Raw genomic sequence first — 12,130 nt, forward strand, 5'->3', positions numbered from 1 at the left:
ATGCCATCTGGTCCTAGTGATTTATAACTCTTTAGCTTGCAATCTGATCCTTCATTGTCAGAGAGGTTTGATTTGTTTGCTAAAAATCTCCACCATTAAAGAATATTTCAGTATCGGTATATTCTCAACATCCTCCTCAGTATAGACTGAGGCAAAGAATTAATTCAGTTTTTCTGCTATTTCCTTTTCCTCTCTGAATACCCTTTTGCCTCTCGGTCATCTAGTGGCCTCCCTCACAAGCATTTTGCTTTGAATATACCTGTTTTAATTATTAGTGCTTGCCTCCCTTCTTAAATTCTTTCTTGGCCTGTCTTGTTACTGTTTTATATCTAACTTGCCAATGCTTATGCTCTTGCTTATTATCACCATTTGGGACTGCATTCCATTGTTTGAATGCTGTCCTTTTAGCTTTAACTATCTCCTTTACCTCACCATTAAACCATGCTAGGGGTGTGCATTCGTTTTGAACTTAAATGGAAAACGCAACTTTTTTTTTTTTTTAACTTAAAAAAATGATGAGGCGTAAACGATCGGATTTCCAACTTATTCAACATAGCTATGTTGAATACGTTGGAAATCGCGATTGTTGATCTAAATAAAAATTTAAACCCCTCACCCTCCTTAATCCCCCCCCCAAGACTTACCAAAACTCCCCAAGCTGGCCAAAAGTTCCGTGAGGGTCCCGGGAGCGGACCCGAGGGGAATCACATGACGTCCGCGTCACTCCGTCGTGACGCCGACGTCACGTGGTCCATCGCGGTTCCACTCCCGGGCCGTCACGTGGACGGGCCGTCACGTGGACCACATGACGGCCGCGTCATCGACGTGTCGTGGCCGTCACGTGGTCCACCGGGATTTCACTCCCGGAGCCCTCGTTTTGAACAAACTGAACTTTTGGCCAGCTTGGGGGGGCCTCCTGACCCCCCCAAGCTGGCCAAAAGTTCCTTTTGGGCCCAACGAGGGGTCCGGGAGCGGAACCGCGATGGACCACGTGACGTCGGCGTCACGACGGAGTGACGCGGACGTCACGTGATTCCCCTCGGGTCCTCTCCCGGACCCCTCGTTGGGCCCAAAAGGCACTTTTGGCCAGCTTGGGGGGGCCTCCTGACCCCCCCAAGCTGGCCAAAAGTTCAGTTTGTTCAAAACGAGGGCTCCGGGAGCGGAACCCCGGTGGACCACGTGACGGCCGCGTCATCGACGTGACGCGGACGTCACGTGCTCCTCGCAAAACCACTGGGAGGAATGGCTTCCTGACTCCCCGCTGGACCACCAGGGAATTTTGGTAAGTTTTGGGGGGAATTAAGGAGGGTGAGGGGTTTAAATTTTTATTTAAATTTTTATTTGCACATATGGACATAGACTCAACTTATGGAATTCTCCATATGTCCATATTGACCGCAAATGAGCCCCCCATTCGACTTATGGACTTATGAACATAAACTTTCGGGCTGCACATCCCTAAACCATGCTGGCAGTCATTTGATCTTCCTTTCACCTTTTTTAATGCATAGAATACATTTTACCTGTGCTTCCAAAATGGTATTTTTAAACAATATCTATGCCTTATGCGCAATTTTAACCTTTGCAACAGCTCCATTTAGTTTTTTTTGTATCTAAATTCCTCATTCTATCACAGTCTCCTGTTTTAAAATTATATATACTACTGCAATAGTTTTACTTAATGTCCTCCCTCAAATGTGATTGTATACACCTTCTGCTACACTCTTACCCATCACATCATGGAATTTCTATCCATAGGGATTCTACAAGCCTTTTTTGGGAGCCCTTGAATATAATTTAGGTTTTGTTATTTGACAGTTTTATTTAGAAACAGGTACTGCGATTTGTGTTTAGTAGCCCCCCACAACAGCCCCTTGCAACAGGTCAAGGATTAAATGTGAAGTAGCTGCTCCTCTCATCAGTTCTAGGACCAGCTGCTCAATGAATGAATGATAGCTTTATGGAGCAATTGGTTCAGGAACCGACGAGAGAGGGAGCAATTTTAGATCTAATTCTCAGTGGAGCACAGGACTTGGTGAGAGAGGTAACGGTGGTGGGGCCGCTTGGCAATAGTGATCATAATATGATCAAATTTGATTTAATGACTGGAAGAGGAACAGTGTGCAAATCCAAGGCTCTCGTGCTAAACTTTCAAAAGGGAAACTTTGATAAAATGAGAAAAATTGTTAGAACAAAACTGAAAGGAGCAGCTACAAAAGTAAAAAATGTCCAAGAGGCGTGGTCATTGTTAAAAAATACCATTCTAGAAGCACAGTCCAGATGTATTCCACACATTAAGAAAGGTGGAAAGAAGGCAAAACGATTACCGGCATGGTTAAAAGGGGAGGTGAAAGATGCTATTTTAGCCAAAAGATCTTCATTCAAAAATTGGAAGAAGGATCCAACAGAAGAAAATAGGATAAAGCATAAACATTGGCAAGTTAAATGTAAGACATTGATAAGACAGGCTAAGAGAGAATTTGAAAAGAAGTTGGCTGTAGAGGCAAAAACTCACAGTAAAAACGTTTTTAAATATATCCGAAGCAGAAAGCCTGTGAGGGAGTCAGTTGGACCGTTAGATGATCGAGGGGTTAAAGGGGCACTTAGAGAAGATAAGGCCATCGCGGAAAGATTAAATGATTTCTTTACTTCGGTGTTTACTGAAGAGGATGTTGGGGAGGTACCCGTAATGGAGAAGGTTTTCATCGGTAATGATTCAGATGGACTGAATCAAATCACGGTGAATCTAGAAGATGTGGTAGGCCTGATTGACAAACTGAAGAGTAGTAAATCACCTGGACCGGATGGTATACACCCCAGAGTTCTGAAGGAACTAAAAAATGAAATTTCAGACCTATTAGTAAAAATTTGTAACTTATCATTAAAATCATCCATTGTACCTGAAGACTGGAGGATAGCAAATGTAACCCCAATATTTAAAAAGGGCTCCAGGGGTGATCTGGGAAACTACAGACCGGTTAGCCTGACTTCAGTGCCAGGAAAAATAGTGGAAAGTGTTCTAAACATCAAAATCACAGAACATATAGAAAGACATGGTTTAATGGAACAAAGTCAGCATGGCTTTACCCAGGGCAAGTCTTGCCTCACAAATCTGCTTCTCTTTTTTGAAGGAGTAAATAAACATGTGGATAAAGGTGAACCAGTAGATATAGTATACTTGCATTTTCAGAAGGCGTTTGACAAAGTTCCTCATGAGAGGCTTCTAGGAAAAGTAAAAAGTCATGGGATAGGTGGCGATGTCCTTTCGTGGATTGCAAACTGGCTAAAAGACAGGAAACAGAGAGTAGGATTGAATGGGCAATTTTCTCAGTGGAAGGGAGTGGACAGTGGAGTGCCTCAGGGATCTGTATTGGGACCCTTACTATTCAATATATTTATAAATGATCTGGAAAGAAATACGACGAGTGAGATAATCAAATTTGCAGATGACACAAAATTGTTCAGAGTAGTTAAATCACAAGCAGATTGTGATAAATTGCAGGAAGACCTTGTGAGACTGGAAAATTGGGCATCCAAATGGCAGATGAAATTTAATGTGGATAAGTGCAAGGTGATGCATATAGGGAAAAATAACCCATGCTATAATTACACAATGTTGGGTTCCATTTTAGGTGCTACAACCCAAGAAAGAGATCTAGGTGTCATAGTGGATAACACATTGAAATTGTCGGTGCAGTGTGCTGCGGCAGTCAAAAAAGCAAACAGAATGTTGGGAATTATTAGAAAAGGAATGATGAATAAAACAGAAAATGTCATAATGCCTCTGTATCGCTCCATGGTGAGACCGCACCTTGAATACTGTGTACAATTCTGGTCGCCGCATCTCAAAAAAGATATAATTGCGATGGAGAAGGTACAGAGAAGGGCTACCAAAATGATAAGGGGAATGGAACAACTCCCCTATGAGGAAAGACTAAAGAGGTTAGGACTTTTCAGCTTGGAGAAGAGACGACTGAGGGGGGATATGATAGAGGTGTTTAAAATCATGAGAGGTCTAGAACGGGTAGATGTGAATCGGTTATTTACTCTTTCGGATAGTAGAAAGACTAGGGGGCACTCCATGAAGTTAGCTTGGGGCACATTTAAAACTAATCGGAGAAAGTTCTTTTTTACTCAACGCACAATTAAACTCTGGAATTTGTTGCCAGAGAATGTGGTTCGTGCAGTTAGTATAGCTGTGTTTAAAAAAGGATTGGATAAGTTCTTGGAGGAGAAGTCCATTACCTGCTATTAAGTTCACTTAGAGAATAGCCACTGCCATTAGCAATGGTAACATGGAATAGACTTAGTTTTTGGGTACTTGCCAGGTTCTTATGGCCTGGATTGGCCACTGTTGGAAACAGGATGCTGGGCTTGATGGACCCTTGGTCTGACCCAGTATGGCAATTTCTTATGTTCTTATGTTCTTATGTTCATTTATAGCATCTAGAAACTTAACATTTTTTTTAGTATGTCCTGATGAGATGCTGACCCAGTCAATGCAGGATAATTGAAATCTCCCATTATTATTGTTGCCAAATTTATTTTCTTTTTTAATTTCAGCTAGCATTTCACAGTCTGTTTCTTTATCATGGCCCGGTGACTGGGAGTATACACCTATTGCTATACTCTTACCCATCACACATGAAATCTGTATGCATATCCATAAGGTTTCTACAAGCCTTCAATGTCTGATGGACTTTTTGGGAGCCTTTGAGTGTCATTTATATCGTTATTTGACGGTTTTATTTAGAAAGAGGTACTGTGATTTGTTTTTTATATATGTACCAGGCCCCTCTAGTGCTTTGTCCTTAACTAGGGGTGCCATGGATCTGGGTTTGAGTCCGGACAGGGACCTGCTACATATATAAAAAATGCAGGGGCAGGCATCCCGGGTCCTGGGCATAATCACTCTCTGGCTTACTCACAGCTCACACTCTAGGTAGAAAATGTCACTAAGTTGCAATATTGTCTAGAAAAGGAGCAAAAAAAACCAGGCAGGAAATAATACTCAACCGTCCATTCAGCTCTTGCACTGGAATCAGCAGGAAAAATTCAAAAAGAGCTCAGAAGTGGTGACCAACATAAATCATTTACTGCAAATTAAAGAACAGGGTCCAGGTGAAAACCACAGAGTTGAGAATCAGCATACAGCAGATAACCAAAATAAAACGTAGGATTTCCTTGTCCATGAAGAACCATCTCATCATGCCCTTATTTTCCACCTTTTTCCACAGTCAATATATCCTCGCTAGTGGGTCAGGACAACTAGAGTGTGGCTTCTAGCATCAGCCAATCTGTTGGAAAAATATCCCCAATCCAAAAATATAAAAAATGGGATCCAAATTTCCCAAAACCTTAACTGATTCTCTTTTCAAAAGTCTCTCATTCTTTCTCCATCCTCACTTATAAGGTCACTTGGGCAAAAAGATATCCAATCCCATTCCTCAGGGAGACAGGAGGGCAACCCTTCCCTTCAGACCAAGAAGTAAAAAGAAAATCTCCAAAAATCTAATTCTTCCTCAGTGGAGACTCTGTATGAATCTCTCTAAAATAGCTATCCTTCACTATCTTGCTTGAGATCAAGGGGTGATCTCCAGTTATGCTTGCTGCTTGTGGGGAGGTCTCGCAAGCAGCTTCACTCACCCCAAATGCTGCTGTCGTACGGCAGATTTATTTATTTTATTTAACAGGTTTTCTAGACCGTCGTTTAGTAAAACTTTCACAACGGTTTACAGATGCCACCGCTCCTCTGACTCTGCTTCCTAGGCATGCATGTGTGCAACACCGTTTCTTTAAAGGGCCCGTGGTGGGAAAAGTCCACGGTGCCCTTGGATGATGTCACTGATGCTTCCCCTATAAAAGGGCTCTTCAGATACTCCAGCCTTGCCTTAGCAAAGGTCATCTGGTTCCCTGTCTTCAGCCTTGCTTCAGGTGGTCTGCCTTGTTCTGCTTCAGTTTCAGCTCCAGCTTCAGCCTCCATCTTAGCCCCTTGACTCTGTCATAGCCCAGCCCATGCTAAGATTTGCTCATCTGCCATTGGTGCAAATCTTAGGGCTCCGCCCATGAGGTTGTGCCAATTGCTCCACAGCTAGAGGGGCTCACGCTCACATTGTTCGCAACACTCCAGCTTCTACCCCCCCTCTCTCTGTTGAGATCCTGGGAGGGAATCTCTGGCTTCTTCAGCCCCATCTAACCCTCTGACTATTGAGCATGCTGCAAGGTATTTTATACCCCCCTGAAGCCCATCTCTGAAAAAGGTGGGGTTATGGCAAGGGGAGGAAACCTGAAAATCCAAAGGTCCCACCCACTGCCCATAGCTGGAAAAACACTGGGAATTGTATTAATAATGGGCAAAGCCCCCTTCACATATATGTAAGTAATTTTTATGTATACACTATTTGTGCTCTTAAGATTTGCCTTATATGTCTGTTTTAATATGTTTTTATTTTTATTAAAGATTTTTAATAGTTTGCAGTTATGAAAGTTTTCCTATAAACCGCCTAGAAATGTTGCTAGGTAGTTTAGACATTTTTAAAATAAATACAATGCATTTTGTTTCCTGCAAGATTGTTATCATTCTTGATTCTAAGCTGTCTTTTACAGATAGGTCCACTCCTCCATGAATGTGATCTTCCCTGTCACATTGACATGATTTATACCCTAGCATTACAGTGTCCCATTGGTTATCCTCCTTCCAGTCCACTATGTCTCTGAACTGCCAGTAATGTCTGTATCCTGGTCTAATGCCACACATTCTAACTCACAAAGCTTTCTATTCAGCCTTCTGGAATTTGCTACAGACATGCTAAAGTATCTCTTTTTCTTTGTACTTTCATTTCTCTTTGTATTATTAGCAAATGGTGCAGGCAGAGTAGAGACCTTCACATTTGTGTGCTCTTTATCCCACATCCATCTGGGCTCCTTCAGCCTTAACCACAACCTCTCTCCTGGGATAATCTAACTTCCGAGGATACTTGCAAAACAGGGAAGTCACCTCCCTCTGAGCCATGCGCCTCCGAGCAAGTGTCAGATTTCCTCCGTGATCTAATTTAAAAGCTGTTCTATCTCCCTTTTGAAAGTTGGTGCCTTTAAACCTCAGCGTTTTAGCCTGGAAGTCGTAGGTTCAGTGTTGCAGCTTACATTTCCGGTACGGCTCCCCAGCAGCGCTGCTGTGGGTGGCTGCTAGCGTGGCCTGAGCCGAAGAGATACAATATAAACATGCCAGGAGGGGGAGAGGGTTAGGGTTGGGCTGAGAAAGGGAAGGGCGCACAGGAAGGCAAAGTTTGGTTGAATTTTGACAGGTCCAGGTAGCAGGCAGGGGGAGAGGAGGGGGGAGACTGGAACTGGAGCAAATAATTATAAAATAAATCAATACATTTTAGGGGGGGGGAGGGCTGCTGCAGGCTCGGCCCAGGATTTAGAGCTCAGGTGTGTGTGTGTGGGGGGGGGGGGGGGGGGGGAGAGTAAGTGAAAGGGCCACTCGGCCCGCTACCTTCTCGTTTTCCTTTTTTTTTTAAATCGTCTGCTCAACTCAACTGGTTATATGTTTTTAAATACAGCTGCTTAAGGCTAAAGTTAGACATAATGTCAGGGACAGCTAGAGATAGCTGAGTATCAGAGTTAGCCGGCTAACTCATCCCTGCCCCAGAATGCCCCCAAAGTGCCCCATTCTTATTCGGCTAAATCTTATCTGAATAATGACTTATCTGGCTAACCTTTAGCTGGATATGCAAGGGGATATGTGTAACTTGTCACTTCACCATATTAGCTGTATTAGTTAGTGTGGATGGGCAAACTAGATAGGCTATATGGTCTTTTTCTGCCATCATGATCTATGTTTCTGTACACGCCTTGTGTTTTTATAACAGATATAACCGTCTGATTATGTAAAAGAATTGAAAAGGAACTCGTGTACCACAAATTACTATATCAACAATCTAATTTACATGCTCTGATCCTGTATGGACTCATAATGTGAATGTTGCTTTTGTCCACCGCTGTGATCTTTTAGAACGACGGTATATAAGATAAATAAATAAAAATATTAGTAAAACTGATGTTTCGGCTGACTTACCTGACTTATTAATAAAATATCACCTTTCTGCACCTGAATACCATCAAATAAAATGTATTATGGGAATTGCATGTCTGCTTCTTGTGACAGTGATTTATCCTCCAACCTACCTGGAGTAGAATAACTGTTTTAGGAATATTATTATTATTATCATTATCTTGCATCTCAGCTTCTCCTGGTTGGGTTGCCCCTTTTCATTAATAGACGTGATGTGAGGTTACAGGAGTTTGATAAGAACCCCTCCTCGTCTGTACTTCCAGAAAGGCAGCAGGGTCCCCTTGCAATCAAAGTCTGACAGCAGGAGGGTCCCTGTGAGTGCTTTTGTCCCAGTAGGTGTATGCGGGATGGGAGGGAGGGAGGGAGGGAATGAAAATAATCCTCCGCGCTGCTATTGGTTTGCTTTGCTGCCAATCTTCCCTCTAAGTTGCATGGAGTTTCACATTATTACCAAGGGACGTTCTGCAGCTGTGCTGGGCAGGAGGACCCCACAAGGAGTCTCATGGGGACCCGTCTGCCCCACATCTGCCCCACATGACCCAAAATTAAAACATGGGCGACAGATCCTCACGCTTCTTAGATGGGACGTTGTCTACTGCTCTCGTTCACCCTGAGACTGATTTTTCATTTGATTTTATTTATTTGATAAGGCAAAACCAGTCCATCAGCAGCCTCGCTCACTTCTAGCCTGCACTTTCATTTTATCTGTGGCTTCCCTTTCCTTGGTCCCCTCCTCCCTTCATCCTGAGCTCAGAAGTTCCCAGATGGAGAGAGATAGTGCTGCCCCTTGCTATGTGACTCGGTGAGATTACAGCTCTTGATTGACTGTGAACCCTGCCTGATTGGTCTGATTTGGCCTGAACTTGCAGTTCCCATTGGCCGGTCAGCTGTCAGCAGGTGCATAGAACTGAAGTCAATATCTTCAGGCTGACGGAGCTGGTAACCATTTACTGTGAGCAAATTATAATCTTTGATACATGAAAAGATACACTAGGAGTGCATTCCATTCAAAAGGGCATGGGATAATCACAAAGGATCCCTAATGGCTGAAAGGAGTAACCTGTGTTGATGGGGTAACCTGCCCGGAGCTGCAGTTATAACCTTTCTTTTTCTGCAGTCATTTACTGTGTTACTATGTAACCAAAGGAAGGCGAGGCAAGGGTAAGATAAAGATGTAATACTGATAAAAAGGCAACTAATATACTGGAAAAAAGGAGCGTTAACAAAAAGCAAAGGCTTATGGGAACTCCATGCTGAGAGATGTGCTAATGATTAGTCCCCACCAGCTGGAGAAACGAGAGACAGAGAGAGAAGGGCAGATTGTTTTTGCCTCTTTTTATAGGGCCCCTTTATTTGTCTGAAAGGTTTAAATCCAGAGGGAATTGTTGTTAATATACTCAAAGTAAAGTGTGTGTGACTGAAAGGAAGGAATGAGATTGTTATTTAAAAATTGTATTCATAGTTGAGCAATCCAGGTAAGAATTGTGGCTTCATAAGTATAGTAACAGTCAGTTACTTAAAATTACAGCCAAGACGTGGAGATTTCCATTGGCTTAGTTCAGTTAGACTGTTGTAGTGAGAACATTTACTGAATATAAGAAATTGATGTGTATAAAATCCTGTGTTAATATTCTTTTTACTTGTTAACTGGAAAGTGTAAATAAACTTTTCATACTGACCTCACTATGAACTTTTGCTACATAAATTGATAGAACCTGAACGTTAATGAGCTGTTGAAGTTCTACATTGTGAACCGTTGTGATGGCGTCCGCTTAACGACGGTATAGATGGCGTCTGCTTAACGATGGTATAGAAAAGATTTTAAATAAATAAATAAATAAAATACATTGCAAGTACTTAACACAGATTCTGGTCTGAGAGTGACTGTAATTTGAGTGACTATTCAGTGTTTCATATGAAACAGAGCTAGATATTTCTGGGTCAGCTTTAATTCAAAATCACTGAAAACAGTAATATATCAGAGAAGAGGATCTATAAGTAAGTTTAAGCAGTTTTTCACTTAAGAGTTCTGGGTGTGCCAATGTGTGTGTGAAAAGATTTTTGAACCAACCTAAACCAAATCATTTTCCCTCTTTCAGTGAGTTTAGGGTGATACTGATTATCCTTTATTTTACACACCAAGTTAAATCAGTTTAACATTTAGAAATATTATTTAAACACATCTCTGGAAGAGGTGGTCACAGATAGTGTATTCAGGGAACACATGCTTTAATTTATTTAAAGGTAGGTAGGACATTAAACACCTGCACCAGGAGATGGAGAGAATTGGAGAAGAGACAGACTGCCTTCAGCCATCTGCATCCAGCACCTGGAAAAGACAAAGGGAAAGCTGCAGCGAGGAATATAGGAACCGGGCTGGAAGGATTACAGGACAGCTAAGTGAAAGCATCGTGCACTACAAAATTGTTGTCCAGCACCATATAGTAATAATTTGAGAAAGCTACATATATACACTGCATAGGAGTAAAAATAAGGAAACTGTGCTACTCCTGGTATGTTTTTCTTAGTGAAGCAATGAGAACATTAAAGAGAAAAATGAAAAACCTACAAATGTACTTACCTTCTTTGTTGCATCACAGCTGAGGATCAGCTTGAACACCTGAGGAAAAGAGAGTTTTGGAAGGATCATTTTCTTTTATAACTAACTTTGGAAAGAGTCTCTCTCCCTCTCACACACACACACACACACACACACACACACACACACACACATATATATATATATATATATATATATATATATATATATATATATACATACATACATACACACACCCGGGATAATATAAGGTATTGTATTAACACATAATATCTCAATTATACTTACCTGATGAGAGTTTCCTATTAGCAGGTACTGGTACCAGACAGGGAATAAGAAATCCTAAGCTGGAAGATGATATAGGAAAGAAAAGAGTTCTTTAATACAATTTTCTATTGTAAAATAGGACTTTCTGCCTTAAATGGAACTACTGATTTATGTTATTTTCTTGGTAAACAAACTGTTAAATGAACTGTTTTCTTTACGTTTACATTCAATTTTTCTAAGTATTATACGTTCAAAGACTCTGCCTTCCCTCTCTACTCCTGGGAGACTGCTTGGGTGGGTTTCAGTCTCTTGTTTCCTAATTTTGGAAGTTCCAACAGGAAGGGGAGCAACATTTTCCTCTCGTAGTCCCCCCTCTTTTGTGGACTTAATGGCTCCCAGAGTAACACCAGAAGCCCCGTATCCTAATAGCCACCTTAGCCACCGTAGCGGGAGAGTCGCTGCCCAAAAGTAGTGGGACAAAGAGGAGGAGGCTTAGCCTCCGGGGCTGAGGGCGTGCAGGGGAACGGGGGACCCACTTTCAGTCTTTCCTCTCTCTCCCAGTTCATACTCACTGTCAGTTAACTCACACGGTGGATGCTCTCTCTTGAAAAACAGGCAGGACAACCAGAGGTGGTGTTCAAATAAAATCTACTGCAACAGAAATGAAACGACAGTCCAATTCATAAACAAAGTCCATAGGTCTTCATGCAAACAAAAACAAATGCACACACAGTGCCTGTTTTCACTTGCTGGCCTCCGAGCCAATATGCCTATAAAATCTCACACTCCTGGGGGACTGAAAGTAGGCTCCTGGCCAAGAAACCAGCTCTCGGTCTCTCTGATGGTAAACAACTCCTGAAATCTTGAATGGCAAAGTCCAAAAACTTTCCAAAACTCAGGAAAAACCGCTCTTTTCAAAACAGAGACGGGGCCTGCGCCTGCAAAAACCACCCTCCTTCAGCAGGGCATACTCAGCACCCAGCACCCCGGAAAGGGTGTTCCCTCCTGAAGCTGGGACCAAGACCAAAAAGCCCGAAAAAAAAAAAGGTCTAAGTCTCCCCAGAATCTCCGTCCCTTTCTTCTCCAGGCCAGAGACCTCCCCGAACATCATCGCCAACTCCACCACCCTCTGCCTTTCCCACCTGCTCATCCCTAATTTATAGAGCCAAGCTGACTAATCCCACCTTGGCAGAAGGAAACCCTTAGGGATGGTCTAAAAAGTCCCTTAG

At 42.3% G+C, this 12,130-nt stretch overlaps 1 long non-coding RNA gene across 1 annotated transcript; it reads right to left on the reverse strand.

The window, feature by feature from the left end:
- Positions 1–10,258: 10,258 nt before the first annotated feature.
- LOC115073776 lies at positions 10,259–11,827 on the reverse strand. The gene is made up of 4 exons (XR_003852098.1): positions 11,474–11,827; positions 10,923–10,981; positions 10,656–10,694; positions 10,259–10,403 (listed from the first exon to the last, which is right to left on the reverse strand). It is a non-coding gene; the product is annotated as an uncharacterized LOC115073776 (long non-coding RNA).
- Positions 11,828–12,130: the final 303 nt, after the last annotated feature.

The sequence above is a fragment of the Rhinatrema bivittatum genome, chromosome 12 (genome assembly GCF_901001135.1).
Source record: "Rhinatrema bivittatum chromosome 12, aRhiBiv1.1, whole genome shotgun sequence".
Lineage (NCBI taxonomy): Eukaryota > Metazoa > Chordata > Amphibia > Gymnophiona > Rhinatrematidae > Rhinatrema > Rhinatrema bivittatum.